This window comes from Salmo salar, chromosome ssa02 (genome assembly GCF_905237065.1).
Source record: "Salmo salar chromosome ssa02, Ssal_v3.1, whole genome shotgun sequence".
Taxonomy (NCBI): domain Eukaryota; kingdom Metazoa; phylum Chordata; class Actinopteri; order Salmoniformes; family Salmonidae; genus Salmo; species Salmo salar.
This window is the reverse complement of record NC_059443.1, coordinates 23287100-23293184: the sequence shown is the minus strand read 5'-3', so window position 1 is coordinate 23293184 and position 6085 is coordinate 23287100. Positions and strand designations below refer to the sequence as shown.

The window sequence follows — 6085 nt, the reverse complement described above, 5'->3', positions numbered from 1 at the left end:
ATGGATTATTTTGAACCAAAACAACATTTGTTGTTGAAGTAGAAGTCCTGGGAGTGCATTCTGATGAAGAACAGCAAAGGTAATACAATTTTTCTTATAGTAAATCTGAGTTTGGTGAGTACCAAACTTGGTGGGTGTCAAAATAGCTAGCCCGTGATGGCGAGCTATCTACTCAGAATATTGCAAAATGTGCTTTCACCGAAAAGCTATTTTAAAATCGGACACCGCGATTGCATAAAGGAGTTCTGTATCTATAATTCTTAAAATAATTGTTTTTTTTTTGTGAACGTTTATCGTGAGTAATTTTGTAAATTCACCGGAAGTGTTCGGTGGGAATGCTAGTTCTGAACTTCACATGCTAATGTAAAAAGCTGTTTTTTTATATAAATATGAACTTGATTGAACAAAACATGCATGTATTGTATAACATAATGTCCTAGGAGTGTCATCTGATGAAGATCATCAAAGTTTAGTGCTGCATTTAGCTGTGGTTTGGGTTTATGTGACATTATATGCTAGCTTGAAAAATGGGTGTCTGATTATTTCTGGCTGGGTACTCTGCTGACATAATCTAATGTTTTGCTTTCGTTGTAAAGCCTTTTTGAAATAGGACAGTGTGGTTAGATTAACGAGAGTCTTGTCTTTAAAATGGTGTAAAATAGTAATATGTTTGAGAAATTGAAGTAATAGCATTTCTAAGGTATTTGAATAACGCGCCACGGGATTCAACTGGCTGTTGAGTAGGTGGGACGATTTCGTCCCGCCGACCCTAGAGAGTTTAACTTGTTGTTAATCCAGCCGCCATGTCAGATGTCAAAAAGGCTTTACGGTGAAAGCAAACCATGCGATTATCTGAGGACAGCGCTCAGCACACAAAACATTACATACAGATACCAGCCAAGTAGATTAGCCACGAAAGTTAGAAATAGCAATAAAATGAATCACTTACCTTTGATGATCTTCGTATGGTTGCACTCACAAGACTCCCAGTTACACAATAAATGTTTGTTTTGTTCGATAAAGTCCCTCTTTATATTCAAAAACCTCCATTTTGTTGGTGAGTTTGTCCAGTAATCCAATGGCTCAAATGCGGTCACAACAGGCAGACGAAAATTCCAAATAGTACCTGTAAAGTTCGTAGAAACATGTCAAACGATGTTTATAATCAATCCTCAGGTTGTTTTAAGCCTAAATAATCTATAATATTTCAATCGGACAATAGGGTTCTGTAACGGCTGTCGGAAGAGAGAGTAGACCAAGGTGCAGCGGAGTTAGTGTTCATCTTGAAATTTAATACGAACAAAGAGAACACTACAAAAATGAACAAAACACGACAGCAAAACAGTCCTGTTAGGAAACACTCTAAACCGAAACAATCACCCACAAAACCCAAAGGAAAAATAGGCTACTAATGTGTGACTCCCAATCAGCAACAACGAACTTCAGCTGTGCCTGATTGGGAGCCACACACGGCCCAAAACAAAGAAATACAAAAACATAGAAAAATGTACATAGAACACCCACCAATGTAACACCCTGGCCTAACCAAAAATAAAGAACAAAAAACCCCTCTCTATGGCCAGGGCGTTACACATACTCACAGTAAATATTGATATAGATTTGATTTAATTGACTCTTTCTCTAGAAGATTAAATAATGTGCAATTATTCATGTCATGTTCTCTCATAGAAAAACATAGTAGAAGCTTTTTGAGCTTCTGAGTCAGGGACAAGGGCAAAACAGTGAAATTGAGGTATAAAATGCATCTGAAAAGTAGCTACAATACTTGATAGAGAGGTGTAAAAAAAATCTGGGGTAATGTTAGTGTGAACTTAATATATAAATAAATAATACATACATATTTTTTTTATAAAATCCCCCAAATTGACCCTGAGGACATAGAAGTTTCCGTAGTTGCAGAATCACCCAGGTGTTGAATGATGGAGAATTCAGACATAAATCATTCACTTAATCTGCTAGCCCTTCTCTGGGGAGACATGAGAGAGCATAATGTCTATCATGTTCTTGATAATGATGGGGGGGCAGATGGAGGTCATGGGGGAGGTGGTGGGCAAGGGTCATCTCCTTGCCCAATGTTCAGGGGTCAGACCCCTGAACATTGCCCTGAGCACCCTGTACAGCTACACTGAGAACCAGTCACTATTGTACAGGCTCACATTTGGGTCCAGGGCCTGGAGGTTGGCCGAGCACAACACCACCAGGGTCCCCGAAGCCCGGTCCAGAAGCCACACCACCGCCCGCCGAATGTGGTGTAGTCGGCAAATGTAGACCTGCACAGGGAAGGTGCTGAAATGGGACCATATGCCGATAAACACCACAGTATTTGACCCACCAGTCAGGCCATCCAGCTCATTAGCTACATAGCGCATCTCACTGGTGATGACAGTGTTGAAGCGGATTGGAGGACCGTGACAATGGTACTTCAGCAGGATGTTGTGGGTGCTGTCCACTGTCATGAAAGGTGACCAACTTCTTAGGACTGCAGAGGTTGAACTCCTTCACCTGTGGCACAAAGAGGAAGGGAGAGTTGGGAGTTAGAAAGCACCTGAGGCATCAGAGAGTGAAAGATGCGTTGAGGTACTTGAACCACTGTCTAACAGTAGAGTCTCTGTACATGTACACCACTTTGCCCTTCAGACACTGAGTGGCAGACAAGTCATTAACCTCTCTGGGCTAGGTGGCACCAAATCGTCCCAACTACTCAACAGCCAGTTGAATCCTGTGGCGCGATTTTCAAATACCTTAGAAATGCTATTACTTCAATTTCTCAAACATATGACTATTTTACAGCTATTTAAAGACAAGACTCTCGTTAATCCTACCACACTGTCCGATTTCAAAAAGGCTTTACAACGAAAGCAAAACATTAGATTATGTCAGCAGAGTACCCAGCCAGAAATAATCAGACACCCATTTTTCAAGCTAGCATATAATGTCACAAAAACCCAGAAGACAGCTAAATGCAGCACTAACCTTTGATGATCTTCATCAGATGACAACCCTAGGACATTATGTTATACAATACATGCATGTTTTGTTCAATCAAGTTCATATTTTTATCAAAAAACAGCTTTTTACATTAGCATGTGACGTTCAGAACTAGCATACCCCCCGCAAACTTCCGGCGAATTCACTAACAATTTACTAAATTACTCACGATAAACATTCACAAAAAGCATAACAATTATTTTAAGAATTATAGATACAGAACTCCTCTATGCACTCGATATGTCCGATTTTAAAATAGCTTTTCGGTGAAAGCACATTTTGCAATATTCTAAGTAGATAGCCCGGCATCACAGGGCTAGCTATTTAGACACCCAGCAAGTTTAGCCTTCACCAAAATCAGATTTACTATAACAAAAATGTTATTACCTTTGCTGTTCTTCGTCAGAATGCACTCCCAGGACTTCTACTTCAATAACAAATGTTGGTTTGGTCCCAAATAATCCATCGTTATATCCAAACAGCGCCGTTTTGTTCATGCGTTCTAGACACTATCCGAAATGGTAAATCAGGGTTACGAGCATGGCGCATTTCGTGACAAAAAAAAATCTAAATATTCCATTACCGTACTTCGAAGCATGTCAACCGCTGTTTAAAATCTATTTTTATACAATTTATCTCGTAAAAAAGCGATAATATTCCGACCGGGAATCTGCAATTAGGTAAACAGAGGAAAAAAAAGAAAGACGGGGACGACCAGTGCACGCGCCTAAGCCCACTGTCCCTTGATCAGCCACTTGACAAAGGCGATAATGTGTTTCAGCCTGGGGCTGGAATAACGACATTCAGCTTTTTCCCGGGCTCTGAGAGCCTATGGGAGCCGTGGGAAGTATCACGTTACCGCAGAGATCCTTTGTTTTGGAAAGAGATGTCAAAGAAAGCCAATAAATGGTCAGACAGGCCACTTCCTGTAAAGGAATCTCTCAGGTTTTTGCCTGCCATATGAGTTCTGTTATACTCACAGACACCATTCAAACAGTTTTAGAAACTTTAGGGTGTTTTCTATCCATATCTAATAAGTATATGCATATTCTAGTTACTGGGTAGGAGTAGTAACCAGATTAAATCGGGTACGTTTTTTATCCGGCGGTGTAAATACTGCCCCCTAGCCCTAAGAGGTTAAACTGGCGCATCACACCACCACCCAGCGTTCGCCATGACCCTTGGAAGTAATACCCGGAAGGAGTGATCTTGGTAGACTCTGTCTTCATGCTGCTTCTCTCCACGTCTGCTTTGTCTGAAAGAGGAAAGCAAGCATCTTGTACCAGCTAGCATCATTACTTTACAGGCAATAGAGGTGCTAGGGCTTTCCCATCTTACATTACTGTAGATGCAGTAGTTGGCTTGAATACTGTCCTCCACACCCAGAAACTCTCCAGGGATGACATATACAGCCACAAAGCAGAGCAGAGCAGTTAGTAGGCTGGCTAGCTAGTGTTAAAAAGATAAACACACAGTTGTACTGTGGTATCTCCTAGCTCGCCTACCTTCTTTTCTCAGGCAGCACAATGACACTGTCAGACCCTGAAGGAGGAATGGGAACTTTGATGTTCACACCACTGAGAAAGAATTGAGAGAGAATCATATTTGAATGTTAAATAAACCCACATAAGCAAGCAATCTGATACATTGAAAACAAATTCTGTGATTCAATTAGACACACTTTCACTCATATATGGAGTGTACCCCTCACTAACCTCTGGAAGAGCAAGGCCTCTTTGTTGGTGAGCAGATGTTTCACAGTTTCCTCAAATAGCGTGGTTGATCTGTGCGTCACAGCTCAGCAGCTTGTGCTTGTAGCAGTACCAGGGCTCCCCTGTGTGGGGGTCTGTGAAATTGCACAACGGATCCTGGTTTATCAGCAGACACAGGTTACATACAGTTGTTTGGGACAGTTTTCCAGAGCGGAACAGACTCTTAAAGAAAATCCGATCGGGCCGTTCTTCTCGTAACCATCTTAGAACATGAACTGCCTCACTAGGATGGACCAGTGTCACCTCCACCTGTGCATACCCCTGCTATAGTAATGGGAAAATGGCAGAGTAGGTCCCATTCCTGTGGTCCAGCACCTGTCCTGCAACTCCTGTCTCCAACTTGGAGTGCAGCCAGGCCAGCATGAAGTCTCCACCATAGCTCTTGGGACACCCCTGGAAATCGTGTATATGGACCAGAGCCTCCAACTGGTCCACCATGTGCCACTTTCTTCTGCTTCCTGCTGACAGGATCACAAAAAGGCTGTGTGCAGAGTCACTGGTCTGGTTCAGGGACACATTCACAGAGTGGAGGTGAGGCTGTGGCCAGGCGATAGACTCCAGGAGGTCACGCTCCTCCAGAGCCTTCTCCGGTGAGGGCCCCTGGCTACAGTGGCTCTGGTTGCGACGCAGAGGAGAAAGTCCCTCTGTGATGAAAGCTAGCTGGATGCTGCTCTGGAGCTGGTAGAATGTTGACACCATGTTTTGACCTATAACTTGTTTTGAGTGCAGATGGCTGTACCCTACCTCCAGAATGTTGATGTTACTGAACAGGAAGCAGAGGCATGACAGGGCCAACAGGAAGACAATACAGATATATTTCTTCTTCACATGATCCTCTGTCAGTCCCCCTGATGTTAACACAAAGAAGCTGGTAACTGTTTGCCCTATGCATGTTTGCATGTGTGCATAAATAGAGAAGAACTAGAAAATATGCATTAATTTAGCTTAGCAGGCTTCACATCTTGTTGAGCACAGGTGACCTGGTTTTTAAACCCCAGTCAGTCACACTTTGGCTGTAAAAGTTTAGTCTTTTCCTAGACCGATTGATTGTTGATCATATCATACAGTATTATATACACATGTTCACTTACCTCCATATGTATTTTGACAGTAAAGCTAAAATCTTAATTTGTCTCTATACTCCAGCATTGAGATTGAATGTATTTAGCCCCCCCTTTTGGAAGTCATAAGTATTTTGACAAATTAAAGGCCCAATGCAGCAGTTTCTCTCAATATCAAATTATTTCTGTGTAACAATTAGTTACTTTACAGTATTAGTTTTCTATTCAAATTAAATTATACAA

General features: G+C 41.8%; 1 pseudogene; it reads right to left on the bottom strand.

Annotated features, from left to right (window-relative positions):
* Positions 1-1519: 1519 nt before the first annotated feature.
* Positions 1520-5604, bottom strand: LOC106578648 (NXPE family member 3-like; annotated as a pseudogene).
* Between the last annotated feature and the right edge of the window lie 481 nt (positions 5605-6085).